Source organism: Pseudophryne corroboree, chromosome 10, assembly GCF_028390025.1.
Source record: "Pseudophryne corroboree isolate aPseCor3 chromosome 10, aPseCor3.hap2, whole genome shotgun sequence".
Taxonomy (NCBI): domain Eukaryota; kingdom Metazoa; phylum Chordata; class Amphibia; order Anura; family Myobatrachidae; genus Pseudophryne; species Pseudophryne corroboree.
Window position 1 is genome coordinate 239,601,441 of NC_086453.1, and position 27,545 is coordinate 239,628,985.

The window sequence follows — 27,545 nt, forward strand, 5'->3', positions numbered from 1 at the left end:
AGAAGTCTAGCCGGTAAAATGGGGGAATTGGAATTGTTAGCATCAAAGGCAGAGTATGACATTATAGGTATTACGGAAACATGGTGGGGCGACTCTCACGACTGGGTTGCTAACTTGGAGGGGTATTCTCTTTTCAGGAGGGACAGGGCTAACAAAAGAGGAAGAGGTGTATGTCTTTAAGTTAAACCATCACTTAAACCATACCTAAAAAAGGTTATCTTTGAAGAGACTGGCGATAATGTGGAGTCACTATGGGTTGAAATCTCAAGTGGGGGAATTGAGGCAAAAAAACTAGTCATAGGCACGTGCTACAAACAGACAGATATGAGCATACATGAGAAAGAACAACTATTGCAGAAAATCAAAACGGCTACAGTATAGGGGGACATCCTTGTGAATGGGGATTTTAATTACCCGGATATAAACTGGAGTAACGATTCATATGCTAAAGCGAGGGGCAGCAGGTTCTTAAATATGTTTAAGGATCACTACTTGTCTCAGTTAGTCGAGGACCCAACTAGGGGTAAAACTACCCTGGATCTAGTAATTACTAATAATGTGGACATTATATCAAACACTAAAGTTGGGGAGACTTTGGGTAACAGTGATCACTATATGATCACATTCGACATCAGTTTCTGGAAACATAGCTACAGGGGTTCCACCAAAACTTTTAACTTTAGGAAGGCTAATTTCAGTATGCTTAGATGTGCACTTAACGACATAGAGTGGAAGGTTCTGTTTAATAACAAGAACACTTCGGAAATGTGGGATGTTTTAAAAGGGTTGCTGGATAGCAATATTCATAACTTTATTTCCATGGGCAGTAAACGCAGGGGTATTAAACTCAAACCGATGTGGCTTAACATGAAGGTTAAGGCAGAAATGGATAAAAAATCAGGCTTTCAAAGCATTTAAATCTAATGGAAAGGAGGAGTCTTTCAAGTATTACAAGGAGTGCAATAAGAAATGCAAAAAAGCAATAAGAGCAGCTAAAATGGAAAATGAAAAGCAAATCGCTATAGAGAGTAAAACCAATCCTAATTTTTTTTTTAAATATGTAAACGGTAAAAGGTTAAAAAAGGAGAATATAGGTACATTAAAAGATGAATTAGGAGAATTGATAAATGATGACGAAATAAAAGCGGAAATACTGAACAAATTATTTTCATCAGTATTCACCAATGAACAACTGATGGTGGGAGTAGAGCATAACAATTATGACAGTAATGATTCATGGTTAGATATTTGTTTAAGCGAAGAAGTAGTCCGGGAGAAACTAAGCAAAATTAAGATTAATAAATCACCTGGTCCTGATGGACTTCACCCGAGGGTTCTTATGGAGCTTAGTTCACAACTAGCACGACCCATATACCTGATTTTCAATAGTTCAATTAGATCAGGCATGGTACCGAAGGATTGGCGTATAGCTGAGGTAGTGCCAATATTTAAAAAGGGATAAAAAATCTTCCGGGAAACTATAGACCAGTTAGTTTAACATCTATAGTGGGGAAAATATTGGAAGGAATTCTAAGGGACGGCATACAGGAGTATCTACAGTCCAGTAGGATTATTAGCAAGAACCAGCATGGGTTTGTGAGGTACAGGTCATGTCAGACTAACTTAATTAGCTTGTATGAGGAAGTGAGCAATAATCTTGATCAAGGAAAAGCAGTGGATGTGGTCTTCCTAGATTTTGCAAAAGCCTTCGATACAGTTCCTCACAGGAGACTGATGATCAAATTAAAGGAGCTTGGCCCAGGAAAAACTATTTGCACATGGATAAGCAGCTGGTTGGATAGCAGGGTACAGCGAGTAGTGGTCAACGGGAAGTCCTCAACCTGGTCCCCAGTAGTCAGCGGAATACCACAAGGGTCCGTACTCAGACCACTACTGTTCAACATATTTATCAATGACCTAAAAATAGGCCTGGAAAGAACAGTGTCAACCTTTGCAGATGATACTAAACTGTGTAAGGTAATTAATTCAGAATTGGATGTGGAGTCCTTGCAGAATGATCTATCTAAACTTGAACTCTGGGCATCTAAATGAAAAATGAGGTTCAATACAGACAAGTGCAAAGTTATGTATTTTGGGACTAAAAACAAACTTGCATCCTACATATTAAATGGGGTACGCATAGGTGAAACAGAGTTGGAAAAAGATTTGGGGGTATTCATTGATAATATGCTTAATAACCATACACAATGTCAAAACGCAGTAAAGAAGGCAAGTAAGGTGCTAGCGTGCATAAAAAGGGGAATTGAGACAAGGGACTCGGATGTAATCATGCCGCTGTATAAGGCATTGGTACGTCCACACCTGGAATATTGTGTTCAGTTTTGGGCACCATTGTATAAAAAAAAATCAGTGAACTTGAAAGTGTTCAAAGGCGAGCTACTAAATTGATTAAAGGCTTATAAGGACTGGACTATAAGGAAAGACTTACTAGGTTGAATATGTATACACTAGTAAAGAGGCGCTCAAGAGGAGATATTATTAATATCTTCAAATATGTAAAGGGACATCACAAAGAGTTATTAGAGTAATTATTTATTAAAAGAACACAGTTTAGGACACGTGGGCACTCGCTGCGACTGGAGGAGAGAAAGTTCCGAACGCAACGGAGGAAAGTGTTCTTCACTGTTAGGGCAATCAGGATGTGGAATTCCCTGCCAGGGAAGGTGGTAATAGCGGACTCTGTAATTGGATTTAAAAAAGGAATGGATAAATTTCTGAATGAAAAAGCTATCCAAGGTTATAATACTTAAAATATCAACGTGGTTAATCCGGGGGTAACATGAGTTATAGTAGCTAACTAGTCATAAAACATTATTCAGCGGGTATGTAGATTCATCACAACTTAAAACAGGTTGAACACGATGGGCAATTTGCCTCTATTCAACCTCAATTACTATGTTACTATGTTACTATGACTTATATGGCAGTACCACTGGACATATATGGCAGTGTCACTGTACTTAAACAGAAGTATCACAGCAGTATCACTGGATTTATATGGCAGTACCACTGCACTGGATTTTTACGGCAGTATCACTGGACTTATACGGCAGTTCCACTAGACATATATGGCAGTACCACTGGACTTATACAGCAGTACCACTGGAATATATACGGCAGTATCACTGGACTTATATGGCAATAGCACTGGACTTATACGGCAGTACCACTGAACTGGATTTATTCATCAGTATCACTGGACTTATGCGACAGTACTTCTGGACATATACGGCAGTATCACTAGACTTATATGGCAATATCACTGGACTTATACGGCAGTACACTGGATTTATATGGCAGTATGACTGGACAGGATTTATATGACAGTACCTCTGGATTTATACGGCTGTACCACTGGACTTTATTTACACTGCAGTATCACTGGACTTATACGGCAGTAACACTTGACATATATGGCAGTATCGCTGGACTTATATGACAGTATTACTGGATTTATATGTCAGTATCACTGGACATATATGCAGTATCACTTGACTTATATGGCAGTATCACTGGACTTATATGGCAGTACCACTGGACTGGATTTATACGGCAGTACTACTGGACTGGATTTATACGGCAGTACCACTGGACTGGATTTATATGACAGTACCACTGGATTTATACGACAGTACCACCGGACTGGATTGATACGACAGTGTCACTGGACATATACGGCAGTACCACTGGACTTATACAGCAGTATCACTAGACTTATACGGCAGTATCACTGGATTTATATGGCAGTATCACTGGACTTATATGGCAGCAGAGGACACCATCACTGTGACTGGACTGATGCAGCACAAGACACCACCACTGGACTGATGCAGCACAACACTGCACTGGAAGGACACACATACGACAGAGCAGGTCGCCACACCACTTTCCCGCACAGACAAACACTGAGGAGAGAGACACGTCCTCTCGCTACACTCTCCAGGACTGGAGTGAAAATGGCGGTGACGTGCAGCACCTTATATGGAATCCAAAACCCAGGAGAATCCGACAGCGGGATGATGACATTTTGCCTCATTCTGGTTTCCGAGTCTGGTAGGAAGTCCTGAATCGTACTCAGATCCGGGCTTGGGATGTGAAGTTCGGGGGGTTCAGGTCTCAGAGAACTGAACACACTCATCTCAACAGTATACTGTTTTGAGCTTGTGTGCCTTTCTCTTTTTTTCTGACTGACTTTCCACCTTTGATCTCTCTGTTTATGTTGTTCTTTTTTGCTTTTCTCTTTCTTTCTCAATGAATATTTATCCTACTTTACTTGCTTATCTTACTGGTCTCTCCCCTCTCCCTTGTCCTCCTTTTCTTTTGATTGTACCATTGATTGTACCTGGTGAGCGATGGATAGGCCGCACAGAGTTGTGGCACTGCCTGCCCGTTACCTCATGGGTGCTGGAGCGGCTGTCATGGCGGGTGGCTTGTATGGGGCTGGGCCTACTAGCAGGTGCTCTAGTCACACGTGCTTACGAGCTTCCCCTGTGGGCGCTAGCGAGCCGCTGAGACTGGTGTGAGGGGCCGCGGATGTCCATGGTATCGGGCCATGATACGCGGCCTTTCTGGCTCTGTGGGACGCAGGCATGGTCTTGCGGCTTAAAGCGGATCCCTATTCCTGGGCACAGACGGCGGCAGTCAGACTTCCGCTGGTCACAGGTCCCGGGTGAGGAATGGTGCTGGAGTCAGCAGCGCAATGCAGGTGGCGCTGTGCACCTGGGTGAGCAGGGATCCTCCTTGCAGTCACAGCTGTGAGAGGGAGCTTGGTCTTCCGTGATGGAGTTTTGGCTCTGGGCACCAGGGGACTGTTAGAGGGCAGTGGCAGGGCTGTCAGTGTCAGTGGTAGTGTGAGGATACGGGGGACACCTGTGGGAGGCCCTGACAATGCTAGGATGTGCAGGTGGGTTAGATGCCTGTGCCATTTTGAGGACAGTGAGGGAGCGGCTGAGAGTGTTAGCAGCTCCTCTCAGGAGCTGGAGCCTCTGCAGGTAGATTTGGATAGGTCCTCAATGAGATTGTATGCACCTACCTCATGTAGGTGGTGCTGGCCAGTCTTTTCTGGATTCTCAATCCTATGTGAAGGTGGTCATGTCACCTGGCATGCTTTAGTTGCGTACGCAGCACGTGCATGCTGCAGGGGGGGGCACAGTCTGGCTAGGGGCAGAGATTGGACACCGGAGGGGTGTCTTCTATTTGCGCTGCTGTAGTGTCAGCATTGGTCCCTCTCCTTACCACCGAGTTCAAGGGGACGTGGCTGATGCTGGGGCGATAACCGCCCATTTAGTTCAGGCAATGGTTCCTGCAGTCGCCGCGGCGGTGGCGGGTGTAACTAGTGGCTGGTCTTCTAATGCCCCCAGAGTGGGCAATGTGTCTGTAATGCTGGGAGTGTCCTCTCTTATGTCTGCAGGTGTCGTGCACAGGATTGGAGAAGATGTCATGGACCATGCGCAGGTAGCTGTATCAAGCAAGTGGGTTTCTCGGACTGAGGGAGCTGCTGGAGTGTCTAGTGAGTCCTCCGATGACCCTGACTGGGTTGGTTCCAAGTCAAGTCATGATGGTTCTTCAGTGTCTGCTACAGATAGCTCTTCGGCATCACCAAGTGATCGCAGGCACAAGTGTAGATGTGCAGGTGGGGTCGGGAGGGGGCTGACCTTTCTTTGACTTTGTCTGATTCATATGGGTCATCAAGGGACCATAGATGGTCTTCCAGACATAGGGGCGCTAAGAGGCGGCACCGGTCTTCCATCTCTAGCATGTCAACTGAGTCCATCCTGTCCGATGAGGTGCGCTGTGCTAACACTGCGGTGCTCAGGGGTCTGCGTCCGAGGGTGAACGACCGCATTAAGGGGGTCATTCTGATCCGATTGCACACTGCAGTTTATCGCAGTGCAGCAATCGGGTCAGAACTGCGCATGCCAGACGGCCGAGCTACGATTGACAGGCAGAGGCAGTCACTGGGCGGGGGGTGGAATGGCGGAATTTGGCTGCCGTTTTGTGGGCGTGGTCCGTGCAGGCCACAGCAGCTGCGTGACCACATCACACACAGCCGCTGCGGACCGGGGAGCGACAAGTAGCTCCCGGCCAGCACACTAAAGCTGCGCTGGCTGGGAGCTACTCCTAAAGTGCAAAAGCATTGCTGCTGTGCGATGCTTTTGCACTTCTGTGGGGGGGGAGCCGGCACTGACATGCGGGGTGGGATAGCCCTGTGCTGGGCAACCCCCCGCATGTCTATTGTCCGTATTTTGCAGGGCTACGATCAACTCGGAATGACCCCCTAAGAGAGGCCGGTACGTGAATATTTTTGCTTGAACAAGCAAAACTCAAAGGGCGCTTGCCATTGCCAGGAAGGGTAATGCAGCTGAGGAAGCATAACTGGTTGCGGTGCATGTACGTTTTTGCCGCATGTTTTCTGGAAACATGGACTGATGAGCACATCAATGTAGTGCGTTATATGTTCCTTATCCATACACTTTCATTGCAGGGTGCTGCTTGAGGGACTTATGATGAGGAGTTTCATCACAAACAACACGGACGCGAGGTGATGGACCTGGGTATAAAGGATGTCAAGCTGTTTGTAGACGTTACTCATCATGATGAGTTGCCTGAAGAAGCTGGTCCGGCACAGCAGGGGAGTCGAGGCCCTTGGAGTGCGCTGGCTAAGGCAGTCGTCGGTAGGTTTGGCGACTCACGTCCCGGCCATGGGAAATATCTTGTATTTAATAATTGCCAATGTTCCCTGGGTGTAAAATGCAAATTTTGGCACCTTTGTATTCGTTGTAGTGGCACCCACCCGATCAAAGATTGCACGTGATTGGTCGGTGGGGGCGCAGCTGGTCAGCAAAGCCGCAGTCCCGCTGCAGCCACTTCTAAGTAGAGCCCCCACTCCAGTGTGTTTGGGGGAAATGTTAGGCTGGCTGGACATTTACCCTGATCGTGTGGCGGTGGAGTATTTGGCTGGGTTTCTCGGGGGGTTTTCTCTTCCAGTTGGTAGGGAAGTTATGGCTGGCACATTCGGTAACTTGCGCTCTGCAAAGGAATTCCCCATGGTGTTGTGTGACAAAGTAATGGCTGAAGTGGCATTCGGTCATATGGCGCGTCCGTTTGTGGAGCACCCTATTGACGGCCTGATGCTATTCCCAAATGGGGGTTGTAACTAAAAAGGCCCCTGGTAAGTTCAGGCTGATACATTTGTAATTACCAGTGGGCTCTTCAGTGAACGATGCTATAGATGATGTTCTCTGTAGCGTTACATATCAGTCCTTTCAGTCAGCGTTGGACATCGTATGATATTTTGGTAACGGAGCCCTCATGTGTAAGCTCGATGTTCAATCGGTTTTTTGCTTACTGTCACCCGTCAGCGTTTCGATAAATTGGCTTTTGGCTTGACGATGGCTTTTATATAGCTAAGTGTCTCCTGATGGGCTGTGCGATCTCTTGTGCATATTCTGATTGGTTCAGTACATTTTTGCCTTGGTGTTTGATACAGAGTTCGGGAAAATTTGGGGTTGCACATTACTTAGACAATTTTCTTTTAGTGGGTCCAGCAGGTTCCCTGCGTTGGACTAAGCTTCTGGAGAGTGCCAAAACACTGTTTCAGTCTTTCAGAGTTCCCATAGCTACTGATAAAACTGAAGGACCTACGGAGGTCATTGTCTATTTAGGTATCAAAATTGATACCTTGGCTGGCCTGTGTCGGCTTCCTCAGGAAAAGGTCCCGCATTTGCATAACGGCATCTTGCTGGTGGCAAGGTCACTCTTAGACAGGCCCAATCGCCTTTGGGTTTGTTTAATTTCGCTTGCAGGGTAATCTCAATTGGGCGGATCTTCTGCAGTAAGCTGGAGAGGGCGACGGTAGGAGTGCGGTGTGCGCACCATAACATCAGGTTAGCCAGTGAGATCCGGAAGGATCTTAAGGTTTGGGATGCGTTTTTGGCTAGTTTTAATGGTGTGCGGATTTGTGTTTCCCCCAAGTCCAGCCCTATTCTACATCTCTTTACAAATGCAGCCAGCTCCACCGGATTCGGGGCCTTTTTCATGGTGTTTGGTGAGCGGCACCTTGGCAAGTTAAGTGGGTGACGGATGGTCTGACGACCAATATGTTACTGTTGGAGATCTTTCCGATCATGACACTGGAGCTATGGTCTGCTAGTCTGAAGAACAGGGAAGTGGTGTTATGGTGAGACAATTTAGGCATTGTGCATGCTATTAACCGGAGACGCTCGATGTAGCTTCCGGTGATAAGGGTTCTGGTGCAGATTGTCCTATGATGCTTAGAGTGTAACCTAACTCTTAGAGCTCAGCATGTCCCGGGTAGCGATAATGTTATTGAGGATGCTCTGTCATATTTTGACTGACTGCGTTTTAGATGGCTGGAACCGTGCGCTAACCCATTTGGTGAGTCTTGCTCCTTTTATGTGTGTAATATAAAAACAACACAGCGCTAACTACAGTAATGTAAACAGACAGGTGTATTATTTTAAAAACAGTCGATAAGTTATTTATTAAAATTAAATGTTTATATGGAAGAAATCTCTGCCTTACTATTACAGCACACAAGGTATTAAAAATTAATTAATAGGAGCTTTAGAATATCAAAGTCTTTGATAAGTCTTTGATTAGGACAAGGGACATATCACCGTGTAATCCAGTGGTAGGTGGACATGTACTGCAGAAGGCCTTTCACTGTGGGGACTGTCAGTTCCAAATATTTACCAGTCCAGGAGTGACAATGTTAATAGCCCACAGGAGGTGGTCCAGTTGGCAATGGCTCCAGCACGCAATTGTAGGATTCCTAATAGGCACTCCTCATGCACAGCGGCACCAAGGCTCCAAATAATAAGTCCACGATCCAATGATCCTGGATATCGGTAGATATCCACAGGTCCAAATGTCCTTCTACTGTTTTTAAAATAATACACCTGTCTGTTTATATTAATGTAGTTAGCGCTGTGTTGCTTTTATATTACATTTGTTGGATTGACTATCCATTTTATAACAGCTGCTTGGAAAACCAGCTCGGACCAAGCGTGTGGACTTTTTGCTTCTAAGAGGAAAATATTTTCCCTTTTATGTGTGGCAGGATATCCATCCGACATGTATGTCACTGTTCACTGGCCCTGGCAACTTATGCGGCTTAGCTTTCAGTATAGGAGCAGTGGAGCCAATTTTTGATCCGCAAGGGCAGTGGAGGTAAGAGTCATCTTTCCTTACTTATGGCCTTTGTTTGGGATTTATATGCATCGAGTAAGTCCAAGGCGTATGTTGTTAAGTTACTAGTGGGTGTATTGTACTTCCTTCATTTCCAAGGGGAACAGGATATACTTAAGAGTTGGGTGTGTTCTGCCCCCACCCCTCCATGTTCACGATTGCCCATCGACGGGCCCATGCTCTTTTGTTTATTGCGGGCATTATCAGTAGTTTGCGCTTCTCATTTTGAGGTTGTGCTTTTGGCTTTTGCTGAGGTGTTCCATGGGGCATTCAGGTTGAGTGAATTGGTTGCCTCTATGAGGCAGTCACTTTCACCTTTTCTGACATCACATGTGGTGATTCGCAAAGATGCTCTGTGGTGTAGGGTGCAGCGGTCCAAGACAGATCCGCTTGGTAGAGGACATTATGTCTCCATGGGTCGATGCTCGGATCACAGGATTTGTCCTGTTACCTTGGCGGAGGCTTATGGGGCTTGCGTCCGGATTTGATTGGTTCTTGGCTAATTAATGCTGATGGGTCTCCTTTGACCCGTTATGAATTTGGGTGGGTCTTGAAGCACTGCATCTTCTACTTGGGTCTATCTCCGGGTGTTTATGGCACTCATTCCTTCTGTATCGGTGCTGCTATGGCTGTCGCAACGGCAGGGTGGTCCATAAGTGATATCCGGGTGCTGGGCAGGTGAAGGTCTGGGGTATTTTGTAGACACATCAGATGTTGACCTGGTCGGAGCAACATAACTTGAGGAGTAGCCACTCATCACCATTAGGTGGGGGTCTTAAAAATTTTTTTGTTTACCATCAGTTTTAATTACGGTTTCTGCTGACTGATGAAAGTTTGTAATTTTTGCCTGAATCCAAGTTAGGAGACCCGTACCCCAGCCTTTCCTGTCCCTTCCTCTGGTCAGGTTAGTTGTGTTGCCTATATTAGGTCCCCCTTTTTCATTTGGATGTTGCTTGCCTGGCTTTTCTGTTTGAGTTTTATTTGATTGGTTAGTTATTAATGTTGTTAATAATTTTTTCTACAAGGGTGCGTTTAGACGAGCAATTCATTTGGGTGATAGGTCACTCATTTGTGTATTGGGCGGCTCATTCATTGTTTGCGGCTAATGTCGCTAGATACCCTGAAGCTTTTCTTCTGCTTTTGATATGTAGGAGGGGAATGCGTTGGGAGGCATTCCAAAAGAGATTGGATGAGGCTGTGGATTTGTTCGGCTATTCGTTTTTCCTCTTTATACATCTTGCGGGCAACGATTTGACATCCAGGTCGTCTCTGGACCTGAGATGCGATATTAGGCGGCAATTGCTGGATTTGATTGCAGAATGGCCTTTCTGCAGAAACTGGTGGTCAGACATCATCCCGCGTTTTATCTGGCATGGCGCTGATAGACCGGATGCCATATATTTGGTATGCAGGAGGGTGAACGCGGTTGTGGGCCACACTGTGGTGGCTTCCGGTGGATGTGTAATTTCACACCTGAACATATCTTATAGAGATCACGCTCTCTTCCGGGGTGATGGTGTGCATCTCTCGGACGAGGGTATGTATAGGTTTGGTAATGACATTTTTAGGGGTATTCGGTTGGTTTAGGACTGGTTGGAGTAGGGATTAAGAGTATGGTGGTGGCGCAGGTTTTTTAGATTAAACCTTAGAGTTGGCCAGTCTCAGAACTGCTTATGTGTAAATCTTGATAGGATATGTAAATTTTAACCTGGGGGGCAGTTCAGTCAGGGAGGGGTCTGGGCATGGACAATCAGTGGTGGACTGGAGGGCATCCCCAGACCAGGTGGGCCCTCCTTTCTCCTTCTATATGGCTGAACTGCTGCCTCAAGTCAATGCTGATGTGGGCAGATGGTCTCATCGGTTTGTGGTGTTGTCCCCGCAAGGCTTGGGCAGTTGGCCCTGCCCTGGTGAGTCGGATGGACAAGGAAGGTGGCAGTTGGCTCTTCCTTGCCTGTCAGGCAGTTGGCCACGGTTCTTACAGTTAATGTTAAGGTTTGCTTACGCTAGGCCGTTCTTATCCTGCCATCATACTTTAGTTAACTTAAAATTAAATAGTTAGTTTAAGCCCTTTCAATAAAAAGCTGACCCCATTTCACCGCAATTACAGTAGTCCTTGTATTTATTTATTTAGGTAAGTGGGTGTGCATGGAGTGGGAATGCATTGGCTGTGGAGAGTTTAAGAACACAGAGGGCATTAATATATGACAGGAGTAACATAAACCTCCCGGCTATATATGTATGTCAGGCTTCCTTTAGGCAAACGAGGGGTTAAATTTTATTGGGAGTGTTTAAACCAAGTTGCTAGGGGACGGTGATTGGTTTAGCTAGAAGGGTTTGTACTTGTGTGAAGTTAAGCTAGGGTGTTGTTATAGAATCAGTCTCTTTCTCCTGAGATGTTCCCCTCCTGTCCCTCCCTTGGTTATTGGTTTTTGTTGTTATATGTCAGCTAGTTGTTGATTGGGTTCAGGGGTGGCCAGTCTCAGAACACTTATGTGTAATTCTTGACAGGATAGATACATTTTTCCCTGAGGGTAAGCTTAGTCAGGGAGGAGTCTGGGCATGGACAATCAGCGGTGGATGTGAGGGCAACACCAGACTAGGTGGGTCCTCTTTTCTCCTTCTACTTGACAGAACTGCTGCCTCAAGTCGATGCTGATGTGGGCAGAAGGCCTCATCAGTTTATGGTGTTGTCCCCACAAGGCTTGGGCGGTTGGCACTGCCTTGGGGAGTCGCAAGGGCAAGGAAGGTGGCAGTTGGCTCTTCCTTGCCTGTCGGGCAGTTGGCCCTGGTTCTTACAGTTAATGTTAAGGTTTGCTTACACTAGGCCATTCTTATCTGTTCTTATCCATTCTTGTCCACCATACTTTAGTTAGCTTAAACTTAAATAGTTAGTTTAAGCCCTTTCAATAAAATCTGACCCCATTTCACCGCAATTACAGTGGTCCGTGTATTTATTTATTTAGATAAGTGGGTGTGCATGGAGTGTGAGTGCATCGGCCATTGAGAGCTTAATGTACATACAGAAAAATAGAATGTTAATGCATTTCCAAAGGGAAAAGTATGCTTGTTAAAGAAATCATAATAAGGGCTAAAGCAAAGTGGTTACTGTTGCTGCATTGAACTTACTTGAGACTATGTCAGTAGAAATTGGTTTGTACATTTTAAAATGAAACACTGTTTATACTACAGATGTATCCTCATACAAAAGATTTACCCTCAATATGCCCTGCAGTCCGAGATGCCTGGAAGAAGTCACAAGGTCTCGTGCAACTCTGATGGTATTGGGCATCTTTATTTTACCGAAAACCCATCTTAGTTGCAATGCACTACCACTAAGATGCACCAGGAGACTGTGCTGTTTTGATATACAACACTTGTATATTTGTGTGCAATTAAGTCTATATATACAAAGCACAATGGAACTTGGCATGGACAAAAGCTGTGTCCTGCTGTATCAAAGAAACTTTGTAATGTATACAGATTAAGATACTCAGTAGGACACAGATATACAAGTGTCACATATCAAATTATTTAGCACAGTATCTTGGTGCATCCTGGACACATCACACTGTGACTTAAGGTGCATACACATTAGAAGATTTTGAGGTCAAAGTGGCTCACTTTTGGTGTTTTGAGATACTTTGAGCTCAAAACCTCCTAGAGTGTATGGCCGGGCGATGAGCGGTGAACGCTGATCATCACTGACCGCCGCCGTCCGTTGGCCAGTTTTACCAGCTGAGTAAACCACTTTCCACAGTCTCCTACTGTGGAAAGTGGTTCACCCCCTTGAACATTGCTAGGCACAGTGAAAATCGCTCAGTGTGTATGCACTGAGCGATTTTCCTGCCATCATCACTGTGCATACAAACCAGTGGTGTATGCAACGTAAGACATATTTTTCAGGTAAAACTATGTAATAAAGATGCCAGGCTCTAGCTATCTTGCGGACTTGGCATCCTGCGAGGGGTTGTTTGGGTGTGACTGCAGCAACAATGCATGAGGACATATCTGCACAAAAGGAAGGAAACAAGTGTGTTCATATTTGTGTATGTGAATTAGAGATGAGCGGGTTCGGTTCTCAGAGAATCGAACCCTACCGAACTTCACGTCTCAAGCCCGGATCCGAGTCAGGCTCGGGTTTTCCCGTCTGACTCGGAAACCCGAAAGCGGCAAAACGTCATCATCCTGCTGTCGGATTCTCACGGGATTTGGATTCCAGGTCACCTGGCATGCTTTAGTTGCGTACGCAGCATGTGCATGCTGCAGGGGGGGCACAGTCTGGCTAGGGGCAGAGATTGGACACCAGAGGGGTGTCTTCTATTTGCGCTGCTGTAGTGTCAGCATTGGTCCCTCTCCTTACCACCGAGTTCTAGGGGACGTGGCTGATGCTGGGGCAATGACCGCCCATTTAGTTCAGGCAATGGTGCCTGCAGTCGCCGCGGCGGTGGCCGGTGTAACTAGTGGCTGGTCATCTAATGCCCCCAGTGTGGGCAATGTGTCTGTAATGCTGGGAGTGTCCTCTCTTATGTCTGCAGGTGTCGTGCACAGGATTGGAGAAGATGTCATGGACCATGCGCATGTAGCTGTATCCAGCAAGTGGGCTTCTCGGACTGAGGGAGCTGCTGGAGTGTCTAGTGAGTCCTCCGCTAACCCTGCCTGGGTTGGTTCCAAGTCAAGTCATGATGGTTCTTCAGTGTCTGCTACAGATAGCTCTTCGGCATCACCAAGTGATCGCAGGCACAAGTGTAGATGTGCAGGTGGGGTCGGGAGGGGGCTGACCTTTCTTTGACTATGTCTGATTCATATGGCTCATCAAGGGACCATAGATGGTCTTCCAGACATAGGGGCGCCAAGAGGCGGCGCCGGTCTTCCATCTCTAGCATGTCAATTGAGTCCATCCTGTCTGATGAGGTGCGCTGTGCTAACACTGCGGTGCTCAGGGGTCTGCGTCCGAGGGTGAAGGACCGCATTAAGGGGGTCATTCTTATCCAATCGCACACTGCAGTTTATCGCAGTGCAGCGATCGGGTCAGAACTGCGCATGCCAGACGGCCAAGCTACGATTGACAGGCAGAGGCGGTCACTGGGCGGGGGGTGGAATGGCGGCATTTGGCTGCCGTTTTGTGGGCGTGGTCCGGCCAATGCAGGCGTGGCCTTTCCGTGCAGGCAACAGCAGCTGCGTGACATCACACGCAGCCGCTGCAGACCGGGGAGCGACAAGTAGCTCCCGGCCAGCACACTAAAGCTGCGCTGGCTGGGAGCTACTCCTAAAGTGCAAAAGCATTGCTGCTGTGCGATGCTTTTGCACTTCTGTGGGGGGGGAGCCGGCACTGACATGCGGGGTGGGATAGCCCTGTGCTGGGCAACCCCCCGCATGTCTATTGTCCGTATTTTGCAGGGCTACGATCAACTCGGAATGACCCCCTAAGAGAGGCCGGTACGTGAATATTTTTGCTTGAACAAGCAAAACTCAAAGGGCGCTTGCCATTGCCAGGAAGGGTAATGCAGCTGAGGAAGCATAACTGGTTGCGGTGCATGTACGTTTTTGCCGCATGCTATCTGGAAACATGGACTGATGAGCATATCAATGTAGGGCGTTATATGTTCCTTATCCATACACTTTCATTGCAGGGCGCTGCTTGGAGGACTTATGATGAGGAGTTTCATCGCAAACAACACGGACGCGAGGTGATGGACCTGGGTAAAAAGGATGTCGAGCTGTTTGTAGACGTTACTCATCATGATGAGTTGCCTGAAGGAGCTGGTCCTGCGCAGCAGGGGAGTCGAGGCCCTTGGAGTGCGCTGGCTAAGGCAGTCGTCAGTAGGTCTGGCGACTCACGTCCCGGCCATGGGAAATGTCTTGTATTTAATAATTGCCAATGTTCCCTGGGTGTAAAATGCAAATTTTGGCGCCTTTGTATTCGGTGTAGTGGCACCCACCCGATCAAAGATTGCACGCGATTGGTTGGTGGGGGCGCAGCTGGTCAGCAAAGCCGCAGTCCCGCTGCAGCCACTTCTAAGTAGAGCTCCCACTCCAGTGTGTTTGGGGGAAATGTTAGGCTGGCTTGACATTTACCCTGATCGTGCGGCGGTGGAGTTTCTTGGCTGGGTTTCTCGGGGGTTTTTCTCTTCCAGTTGGTAGGGAAGTTATGGCTGGCGCATTCTGTAACTTGCGCTCTGCAAAGGAATTCCCCATGGTGTTGTGTGACAAAGTAATGGCTGAAGTCGCGTTCGGTCATATGGCGTGTCCGTTTGTGGAGCACCCTATTGACGGCCTGATGCTATTCCCAATGGGGGTTGTAACTAAAAAGGCCCCTGGTAAGTTTAGGCTGATACATTTGTAATTACCAGTGGGCTCTTCAGTGAACGATGCTATAGATGATGTTCTCTGTAGCGTTACATATCAGTCCTTTTAGTCAGCGTTGGACATTGTATGATATTTTGGTAATGGAGCCCTCATGTGTAAGCTCGATGTTCAATCGGTTTTTCGCTTACTGTCGTTGCACCCGTCAGCGTTTCGATAAATTGGCTTTTGGCTTGACGATGGCTTTTATATAGCTAAGTGTCTCCTGATGGGCTGTGCGATCTCTTGTGCATATTCTCATTGGTTCAGTACATTTTTGCCTTGGTGTTTGATACAGAGTTCGGGAAAAGTTGGGGTTGCACATTACTTAGACAATTTTCTTTTAGTGGGTCCAGCAGGTTCCCCGCGTTGGACTAAGCTTCTGGAGAGTGCCAAAACACTGTTTCAGTCTTTCAGAGTTCCCATAGCTACTGATAAAACTGAAGGACCTACGGAGGTCATTGTCTATTTAGGTATCAAAATTGATACCTTGGCTGGCCTGTGTTGGCTTCCTCAGGAAAAGGTCCCGCGCTTGCATAACGGCATCTTGCTGGTGGCAAGGTCACTCTTAGACAGGCCCAATCGCCTTTGGGTTTGTTTAATTTCGCTTGCAGGGTAATCTCAATGGGGCGGATCTTCTGCAGTAAGCTGGAGAGGGCGACGGTAGGAGTGCGGTGTGCGCACCATAACATCAGGTTAGCCAGTGAGATCCGGAAGGATCTTAAGGTTTGGGATGCGTTTTTAGCTAGTTTTAATGGTGTGCGGATTTGGGTTTCCCCCAAGTCCAGCCCTATTCTACATCTCTTTACAAATACAGCCGGTTCCACCGGATTCGGGGCCTTTTTCATGGTGTTTGGTGTGCGGCACCTTGGCAAGTTGAGTGGGTGACGGATGGTCTGACGACCAATATGTTACTGTTGGAGGTCTTTCCGATCATGATGACACTGGAGCTATGGTCTGCTAGGCTGAAGAACAGGGAAGTGGTGTTTTGGTGAGACAGTTAAGGCGTTGTGCATGCTATTAATCGGAGGCGCTCGATGTAGCTTCCTGTGATAAGGGTTCTGGTGCAGATTGTCCTACGATGCTTAGAGTGTAACATAACTCTTAGAGCTCAGCATGTCCCGGGTAGCGATAATGTTATTGAGGATGCTCTGTCATATTTTGACTGACTGCGTTTTAGATGGCTGGCACCGTGCGCTAACCCATTTGGTGAGTCTTGCTCCTTTTATGTGTGTAATATAAAAGCAACACAGCGCTAACTACAGTAATGTAAACAGACAGGTGTATTATTTTAAAAACAGTAGATAGGTTATTTATTAAAATTAAATGTTTATATGGAAGAAATCTCTGCCTTACTATCACAGCACACAAGGTATTAAAAAATAATTAATAGGAGCTTTAGAGTATCAAAGTCTTTGATAAGTCTTTGATTAGGACAAGTGACATATCTCCATGTAATCCAGTGGTAGGTGGACATGTACTGCAGAAGGCCTTTCACTGTGGGGACTGTCAGTTCCAAATATTTACCAGTCCAGGAGTGACAATGTTAATAGCCCACAGGTGGTGGTCCAGTTGGCAATGGCTCCAGCACGCAATTGTAGGATTCCTAATAGGCACTCCTCATGCACAGTGGCACCAAGGCTCCAAATAATAAGTCCACGATCCAATGATCCTGGATATCGGTAGATATCCACAGGTCCAAATGTCCTTCTACTGTTTTTAAAATAACACACCTGTATGTTTATATTAATGTAGTTAGTGCTGTGTTGCTTTTATATTACATTTGTTGGATTGACTATCCATTTTATAACAGCTGCTTGGAAAACCAGCTCGGACCAAGCGTGTGGACTTTTTGCTTCTAGGAGCAAAATATTTTCCCTTTTATGTGTGGCAGGATATCCATCCGACATGTATGTCACTGTTCACTGGCCCTGGCAACTTATGCGGCTTAGCTTTCAGTATAGGAGCAGTGGAGCCAATCTTTGATCCACAAGGGCAGTGGAGGTAAGAGTCATCTTTCCTTACTTATGGCCTTTGTTTGGGATTTATATGCATCGAGTAAGTCCAAGGCGTATGTTGTTAAGTTACTAGTGGGTGTATTGTACTTCCTTCATTTCCAAGGGGAACAGGATATACTTAAGAGTTGGGTGTGTTCTGCCCCCACCCCTCCAGGTTCACGATTGCCAATCGACGGGCCCATGCTCTTTTGTTTATTGCGGGCATTATCAGTAGTTTGCGCTACTCATTTTGATGTTGTGCTTTTGGCTTTTGCTGAGGCGTACCATGGGGCATTCAGGTTGAGTGAATTGGTTGCCTCTATGAGGCAGTCACTTTCACCTTTTCTGACATCACATGTGGTGATTCGCAAAGATGCTCTGTGGTGTAGGGTGCAGCGGTCCAAGACAGATCCGCTTGGTAGAGGACATTGGGTCTCCATGGGTCGATGCTCGGATCACAGGATTTGTCCTGTTACTTGGAGGAGGCTTATGGGGGCTTGCGTCCGGATTTGTTTGTTTCTTGGCTAATTAATGCTGATGGGTCTCCTTTGACCCGTTATGAATTTGGGTGGGTCTTGAAGCACTGCATCTTCTACTTGGGTCTATCTCCGGGTGTTTATGGCACTCATTCCTTCTGTATCGGTGCTGCTATGGCTGTCGCAACGGCAGGGTGGTCCATAAGTGATATCCGGGTGCTGGGCAGGTGAAGGTCTGGGGTATTTTGTAGACACATCAGACGTTGACCTGGTCGGTGCAACATAACTTGAGGAGTAGCCACTCATCACCATTAGGTGGGGGTCTTAAAATTTTTTTTGTTTACCATCAGTTTTAATTACGGTTTCTGCTGACTGATGAAAGTTTGTAATTTTTGCCTGAATCCAAGTTAGGAGACCCGTACCCCAGCCTTTCCTGTCCCTTCCTCTGGTCAGGTTAGTTGTGTTGCCTATATTAGGTCCCCCTTTTTCACTTGGATGTTGCTTGCCTGGCTTTTCTGTTTGAGTTTTATTTGATTGGTTAGTTATTAATGTTGTTAATAATTTTTTTCTACAAGGGTGCGTTTAGACGAGCAATTCATTTGGGTGATAGGTCACTCATTTGTGTATTTGGTGGCTCATTCATTGTTTGCGGCTAATGTCGCTAGATACCCTGAAGCTTTTCTTCTGCTTTTGATATGTAGGAGGGGAATGCGTTGGGAGGCATTCCAACAGAGATTGGATGAGGCTGTGGATTTGTTCGGCTATTCGTTGTTCCTCTTTATACATCTTGCGGGCAACGATTTGACATCCAGGTCGTCTCTGGACCTGAGATGCGATATTAGGCGGCAATTGCTGGATTTGATTGCAGAATGGCCTTTCTGCAGAAACTGGTGGTCAGACATCATCCCGCGTTTTATCTGGCATGGCGCTAATAGACCGGATGCCATAGATTTGGTATGCAGGAGGGTGAACGCGGTTGTGGGCCACACTGTGGTGGCTTCCGGTGGATGTGTAATTTCACACCTGAACATATCTTATAGAGATCACGCTCTCTTCCGGGGTGATGGTGTGCATCTCTCGGACGAGGGTATGTATAGGTTTGGTAATGACATTTTTAGGGGTATTCGGTTGGTTTAGGACTGGTTGGAGTAGGGATTTAGAGTATGGTAGTGGCGCAGGTTTTTTAGATTAAACCTTAGAGTTGGCCAGTCTCAGAACTGCTTATGTGTAAATCTTGATAGGATATTTAAATTTTAACCTGGGGGGCAGTTCAGTCAGGGAGGGGTCTGGGCATGGACAATCAGTGGTGGACTGGAGGGCATCCCCAGACCAGGTGGGCCCTCCTTTCTCCTTCTATATGGCTGAACTGCTGCCTCAAGTTAATGCTGATGTGGGCAGATGGTCTCATCGGTTTGTGGTGTTGTCCCCGCAAGGCTTGGGCAGTTGGCCCTGCCCTGGTGAGTCGGATGGACAAGGAAGGTGGCAGTTGGCTCTTCCTTGCCTGTCAGGCAGTTGGCCACGGTTCTTACAGTTAATGTTAAGGTTTGCTTACGCTAGGCTGTTCTTATCCTGCCATCATACTTTAGTTAACTTAAACTTAAATAGTTAGTTTAAGCCCTTTCAATAAAAAGCTGACCCCATTTCACCGCAATTACAGTGGTCCTTGTATTTATTTATTTAGGTAAGTGGGTGTGCATAGAGTGGGAATGCATTGGCTGTGGAGAGTTTAAGAACACAGAGGGCATTAATATATGATAGGAGTAACATAAACCTCACGGCTATATATGTATGTCAGGCTTCCTTTAGGCAAACGAGGGGTTAAATTTTATTGGGAGTGTTTAAACCAAGTTGCTAGGGGACGGTGATTGGTTTAGCTAGAAGGGTTTGTACTTGTGTGAAGTTAAGCTAGGGTGTTGTTATAGAATCAGTCTCTTTCTCCTGAGATGTTCCCCTACTGTCCCTCCCTTGGTTATTGGTTTTTGTTGTTATATGTCAGCTAGTTGTTGATTGGGTTCAGGGGTGGCCAGTCTCAGAACACTTATGTGTAATTCTTGACAGGATAGATACATTTTTCCCTGAGGGTAAGCTTAGTCAGGGAGGAGTCGGGGCATGGACAATCAGCGGTGGATGTGAGGGCAACACCAGACTAGGTGGGTCCTCTTTTCTCCTTCTACATGACAGAACTGCTGCCTCAAGTCGATGCTGATGTGGGCAGAAGGCCTCATCAGTTTATGGTGTTGTCCCCACAAGGCTTGGGTGGTTGGCACTGCCTTGGGGAGTCGCAAGGGCAAGGAAGGTGGCAGTTGGCTCTTCCTTGCCTGTCGGGCAGTTGGCCCTGGTTCTTACAGTTAATGTTAAGGTTTGCTTACACTAGGCCATTCTTATCTGTTCTTATCCATTCTTGTCCACCATACTTTAGTTAGCTTAAACTTAAATAGTTAGTTTAAGCCCTTTCAATAAAATCTGACCCCATTTCACCGCAATTACAGTGGTCCGTGTATTTATTTATTTAGATAAGTGGGTGTGCATGGAGTGTGAGTGCATCGGCCATTGAGAGCTTAATGTACATACAGAACACTACAATGTTAATGCATTTCCAAAGGGAAAAGTATGCTTGTTAAAGAAATCATAATAAGGGCTAAAGCAAAGTGGTTACTGTTGCTGCATTGAACTTACTTGAGACTATGTTAGTAGAAATTGGTTTGTACATTTTAAAATGAAACACTGTTTATACTACAGATGTATCCTCATACAAAAGATTTACCCTCAATATGCCTTGCAGTGCGAGATGCCTGGAAGAAGTCACAAGGTCTCGTGCAACTCTGATAGTATTGGGCATCTTTATTTTACCGAAAACCCATCTTAGTTGCAATGCAATACCACTAAGATGCACCAGGAGACTGTGCTGTTTTGATATACAACACTTGTATATTTGTGTGCAATTAAGTCTATATATACAAAGCACAATGGAACTTGGCATGGACAAAAGCTGTGTCCTGCTGTATCAAAGAAACTTTGTAATGTATACAGATTAAGATACTCAGTAGGACACAGATATACAAGTGTCACATATCAAATTATTTAGCACAGTATCTTGGTGCATCCTGGACACATCACACTGTGACTTAAGGCGCATACACACTAGAAGATTTTGAGGTCAAAGTGGCTCACTTTTGGTGTTTTGAGATACTTTGAGCTCAAAACCTCCTAGAGTGTATGGCCGGGCGATGAGCGGTGAACGCTGATCATCACTGACCGCCGCCGTCCGTTGGCCAGTTTTACCAGCTGAGTAAACCACTTTCCACAGTCTCCTACTGTGGAAAGTGGTTCACCCCCTTGAACATTGCTAGGCACAGTGAAAATCGCTCAGTGTGTATGCACTGAGCGATTTTCCTGCCATCATCACTGTGCATACAAACCAGTGGTGTATGCAACATAAGACATATTTTTCAGGTAAAACTATGTAATAAAGATGCCAGGCTCTAGCTATCTTGTGGACTTGGCATCCTGCGAGGGGTTGTTTGGGTGTGACTGCAGCAACAATGCATGAGGACATATCTGCACAAAAGGAAGGAAACAAGTGTGTTCATATTTGTGTATGTGAATTAGAGATGAGCGGGTTCGGTTCTCAGAGAATCGAACCCTACCGAACTTCACATCTCAAGCCCGGATCCGAGTCAGGCTCGGGTTTTCCCGTCTGACTCGGAAACCCGAACGCGGCAAAACGTCATCATCCTGCTGTCGGATTCTCACGGGATTTGGATTCCAGGTCACCTGGCATGCTTTAGTTGCGTACGCAGCACGTGCATGCTGCAGGGGGGGCACAGTCTGGCTAGGGGCAGAGATTGGACACCGGAGGGGTGTCTTCTATTTGCGCTGCTGTAGTGTCAGCATTGGTCCCTCTCCTTACCACCGAGCTCTAGGGGACGTGGCTGATGCTGGGGCAATGACCGCCCATTTAGTTCAGGCAATGGTGCCTGCAGTCGCCGCGGCGGTGGCCGGTGTAACTAGTGGCTGGTCATCTAATGCCCCCAGTGTGGGCAATGTGTTTGTAATGCTGGGAGTGTCCTCTCTTATGTCTGCAGGTGTCGTGCACAGGATTGGAGAAGATGTCATGGACCATGCGCATGTAGCTGTATCCAGCAAGTGGGCTTCTCAGACTGAGGGAGCTGCTGGAGTATCTAGTGAGTCCTCCGCTGACCCTGCCTGGGTTGGTTCCAAGTCAAGTCATGATGGTTCTTCAGTGTCTGCTACAGATAGCTCTTCGGCATCACCAAGTGATCGCAGGCACAAGTGTAGATGTGCAGGTGGGGTCGGGAGGGGGCTGACCTTTCTTTGACTATGTCTGATTCATATGGCTCATCAAGGGACCATAGATGGTCTTCCAGACATAGGGGCGCTAAGAGGCGGCGCCGGTCTTCCATCTCTAGCATGTCAATTGAGTCCATCCTGTCTGATGAGGTGCGCTGTGCTAACACTGCGGTGCTCAGGGGTCTGCGTCCGAGGGTGAAGGACCGCATTAAGGGGGTTATTCTGATCCAATCGCACACTGCAGTTTATCGCAGTGCAGCGATCGGGTCAGAACTGCGCATGCTAGACGGCCAAGCTACGATTGACAGGCAGAGGCGGTCACTGGGCGGGGGGTGGAATGGCGGCATTTGGCTGCCATTTTGTGGGCGTGGTCCGGCCAACGCAGGCTTGGCCTGTCCGTGCAGGCAACAGCAGCTGCGTGACATCACACGCAGCCGCTGCAGACCGGGGAGCGACAAGTAGCTCCCGGCCAGCACACTAAAGCTGCGCTGGCTGGGAGCTACTCCTAAAGTGCAAAAGCATTGCTGCTGTGCGATGCTTTTGCACTTCTGTGGGGGGGGAGCCGGCACTGACATGCGGGGTGGGATAGCCCTGTGCTGGGCAACCCCCCGCATGTCTATTGTCCGTATTTTGCAGGGCTACGATCAACTCGGAATGACCCCCTAAGAGAGGCCGGTACGTGAATATTTTTGCTTGAACAAGCAAAACTCAAAGGGCGCTTGCCATTGCCAGGAAGGGTAATGCAGCTGAGGAAGCATAACTGGTTGCGGTGCATGTACGTTTTTGCCGCATGCTATCTGGAAACATGGACTGATGAGCACATCAATGTAGTGCGTTATATGTTCCTTATCCATACACTTTCATTGCAGGGTGCTGCTTGGAGGACTTATGATGAGGAGTTTCATCGCAAACAACACGGACGCGAGGTGATGGACCTGGGTAAAAAGGATGTCGAGCTGTTTGTAGATGTTACTCATCATGATGAGTTGCCTGAAGGAGCTGGTCCGGCGCAGCAGGGGAGTCGAGGCCCTTGGAGTGCGCTGGCTAAGGCAGTCGTCAGTAGGTCTGGCGACTCACGTCCCGGCCATGGGAAATGTCTTGTATTTAATAATTGCCAATGTTCCCTGGGTGTAAAATGCAAATTTTGGCACCTTTGTATTCGGTGTAGTGGCACCCACCCGATCAAAGATTGCACGCGATTGGTTGGTGGGGGCGCAGCTGGTCAGCAAAGCCGCAGTCCTGCTGCAGCCACTTCTAAGTAGAGCCCCCACTCCAGTGTGTTTGGGGGAAATGTTAGGCTGGCTGGACATTTACCCTGATCGTGCGGCGGTGGAATTTCTTGGCTGGGTTTCTTGGGGGTTTTTCTCTTCCAGTTGGTAGGGAAGTTATGGCTGGTGCATTCTGTAACTTGCGCTCTGCAAAGGAATTCCCCATGGTGTTGTGTGACAAAGTAATGGCTGAAGTGGCGTTCGGTCATATGGCGGGTCCGTTTGTGGAGCACCCTATTGACGGCCTGATGCTATTCCCAATGGGGGTTGTAACTAAAAAGGCCCCTGGTAAGTTTAGGCTGATACATTTGTAATTACCAGTGGGCTCTTCAGTGAACGATGCTATAGATGATGTTCTCTGTAGCGTTACATATCAGTCCTTTTAGTCAGCGTTGGACATTGTATGATATTTTGGTAATGGAGCCCTCATGTGTAAGCTCAATGTTCAATCGGTTATTCGCTTACTGTCGTTGCACCCGTCAGCGTTTCGATAAATTGGCTTTTGGCTTGACGATGGCTTTTATATAGCTAAGTGTCTCCTGATGGGCTGTGCGATCTCTTGTGCATATTCTCATTGGTTCAGTACATTTTTGCCTTGGTGTTTGATACAGAGTTCGGGAAAAGTTGGGGTTGCACATTACTTAGACAATTTTCTTTTAGTGGGTCCAGCAGGTTCCCCGCGTTGGACTAAGCTTCTGGAGAGTGCCAAAACACTGTTTCAGTCTTTCAGAGTTCCCATAGCTACTGATAAAACTGAAGGACCTACGGAGGTCATTGTCTATTTAGGTATCAAAATTGATACCTTGGCTGGCCTGTGTTGGCTTCCTCAGGAAAAGGTCCCGCGTTTGCATAACGGCATCTTGCTGGTGGCAAGGTCACTCTTAGACAGGCCCAATCGCCTTTGGGTTTGTTTAATTTCGCTTGCAGGGTAATCTCAATGGGGCGGATCTTCTGCAGTAGGCTGGAGAGGGCGACGGTAGGAGTGCGGTGTGCGCACCATAACATCAGGTTAGCCAGTGAGATCCGGAAGGATCTTAAGGTTTGGGATGCGTTTTTAGCTAGTTTTAATGGTTTGCGGATTTGGGTTTCCCCCAAGTCCAGCCCTATTCTACATCTCTTTACAAATACAGCCGGTTCCACTGGATTCGGGGCCTTTTTCATGGTGTTTGGTGTGCGGCACCTTGGCAAGTTGAGTGGGTGACGGATGGTCTGACGACCAATATGTTACTGTTGGAGGTCTTTCCGATCATGATGACACTGGAGTTATGGTCTGCTAGGCTGAAGAACAGGGAAGTGGTGTTTTGGTGAGACAATTTAGGCGTTGTGCATGCTATTAATCGGAGGCGCTCGATGTAGCTTCCTGTGATAAGGGTTCTGGTGCAGATTGTCCTACGATGCTTAGAGTGTAACATAACTCTTAGAGCTCAGCATGTCCAGGGTAGCGATAATGTTATTGAGGATGCTCTGTCATATTTTGACTGACTACGTTTTAGATGGCTGGCACCGTGCGCTAACCCATTTGGTGAGTCTTGCTCCTTTTATGTGTGTAATATAAAAGCAACACAGCGCTAACTACAGTAATGTAAACAGACAGGTTTATTATTTTAAAAACAGTAGATAGTTTATTTATTAAAATTAAATGTTTATATGGAAGAAATCTCTGCCTTACTATCACAGCACACAAGGTATTAAAAGATAATTAATAGGAGCTTTAGAGTATCAAAGTCTTTGATAAGTCTTTGATTAGGACAAGGGACATATCTCCATGTAATCCAGTGGTAGGTGGACATGTACTGCAGAAGGCCTTTCACTGTGGGGACTGTCAGTTCCAAATATTTACCAGTCCAGGAGTGACAATGTTAATAGCCCACAGGTGGTGGTCCAGTTGGCAATGGCTCCAGCACGCAATTGTAGGATTCCTAATAGGCACTCCTCATGCACAGTGGCACCAAGGCTCCAAATAATAAGTCCACGAACCAATAATCCTGGATATCGGTAGATATCCACAGGTCCAAATGTCCTTCTACTGTTTTTAAAATAATACACCTGTATGTTTATATTAATGTAGTTAGCACTGTGTTGCTTTTATATTACATTTGTTGGATTGACTATCCATTTTATAACAGCTGCTTGGAAAACCAGCTCGGACCAAGCGTGTGGACTTTTTGCTTCTAGGAGCAAAATATTTTCCCTTTTATGTGTGGCAGGATATCCATCCGACATGGATGGACTAGCTCACTGTTCACTGGCCCTGGCAACTTATGCGGCTTAGCTTTCAGTATAGGAGCAGTGGAGCCAATTTTTTTTATAAGGGCAGTGGAGGTAAGAGTCATCTTTCCTTACTTATGGCCTTTGTTTGGGATTTATATGCATCGAGTAAGTCCAAGGAGTATGTTGTTAAGTTACAAGTGGGTGTATTGTACTTTCTTCATTTCCAAGGGGAACAGGATATACTTAAGAGTTGGGTGTGTTCTGCCCCCACCCCTCCAGGTTCACGATTGCCCATCGACGGGCCCATGCTCTTTTGTTTATTGCGGGCATTATCAGTAGTTTGCGCTTCTCATTTTGAGGTTGTGCTTTTGGCTTTTGCTGAGGTGTTCCATGGGGCATTCTGGTTGAGTGAATTGGTTGCCTCTATGAGGCTTTCAGCTTCACCTTTTCTGACATCACATGTGGTGATTCGCAAAGATGCTCTGTGGTGTAGGGTGCAGCGGTCCAAGACAGATCCGGTTGGTAGAGGACATTGGGTCTCCATGGGTCGATGCTCGGATCACAGAATTTGTCCTGTTACCTTGGCGGAGGCTTATGGGGACTTGCGTCCGGATTTGATTGGTTCTTGGCTAATTAGTGATGATGGGTCTCCTTTGACCCGTTATGAATTTGGGTGGGTCTTGAAGCACTGCATCTTCCACTTGGGTCTATCTCCGGGTGTTTATGGCACTCATTCCTTCTGTATCGGTGCTGCTATGGCTGTCGCAACGGCAGGGTGGTCCATAAGTGATATCCGGGTGCTGGGCAGGTGAAGGTCTGGGGTATTTTGTAGACACATCAGACGTTGACCTGGTCGGTGCAACATAACTTGAGGAGTAGCCACTCATCACCATTAGGTGGGGGTCTTAAAGATTTTTTTGTTTACCATCAGTTTTAATTACGGTTTCTGCTGACTGATGAAAGTTTGTAATTTTTGCCTGAATCCAAGTTAGGAGACCCGTACCCCAGCCTTTCCTGTCCCTTCCTCTGGTCAGGTTAGTTGTGTTGCCTATATTAGGTCCCCCTTTTTCATTTGGATGTTGCTTGCCTGGCTTTTCTGTTTGAGTTTTATTTGATTGGTTAGTTATTAATGTTGTTAATAATTTTTTTCTACAAGGGTGCGTTTAGACGAGCAATTCATTTGGGTGATAGGTCACTCATTTGTGTATTGGGCGGCTCATTCATTGTTTGCAGCTAATGTCGCTAGATACCCTGAAGCTTTTCTTCTGCTTTTGATAGGTAGGAGGGGAATGCGTTGGGAGGCATTCCAACAGAGATTGGATGAGGCTGTGGATTTGTTCGGCTATTCGTTGTTCCTCTTTATACATCTTGCGGGCAACGATTTGACATCCAGGTCGTCTCTGGACCTGAGATGCGATATTAGGCGGCAATTGCTGGATTTGATTGCAGAATGGCCTTTCTGCAGAAACTGGTGGTCAGACATCATCCTGCGTTTTATCTGGCATGGCATTGATAGACCGGATGCCATAGATTTGGTATGCAGGAGGGTGAACGCGGTTGTGGGCCACACTGTGGTGGCTTCTGGTGGAAGAGTAATTTCACACCTGAACATATCTTATAGAGATCATGATCTCTTCCGGGGTGATGGTGTGCATCTCTCGGACGTTGGTATGTATAGGTTTGTAAATGACATTTTTAGGGGTATTCGG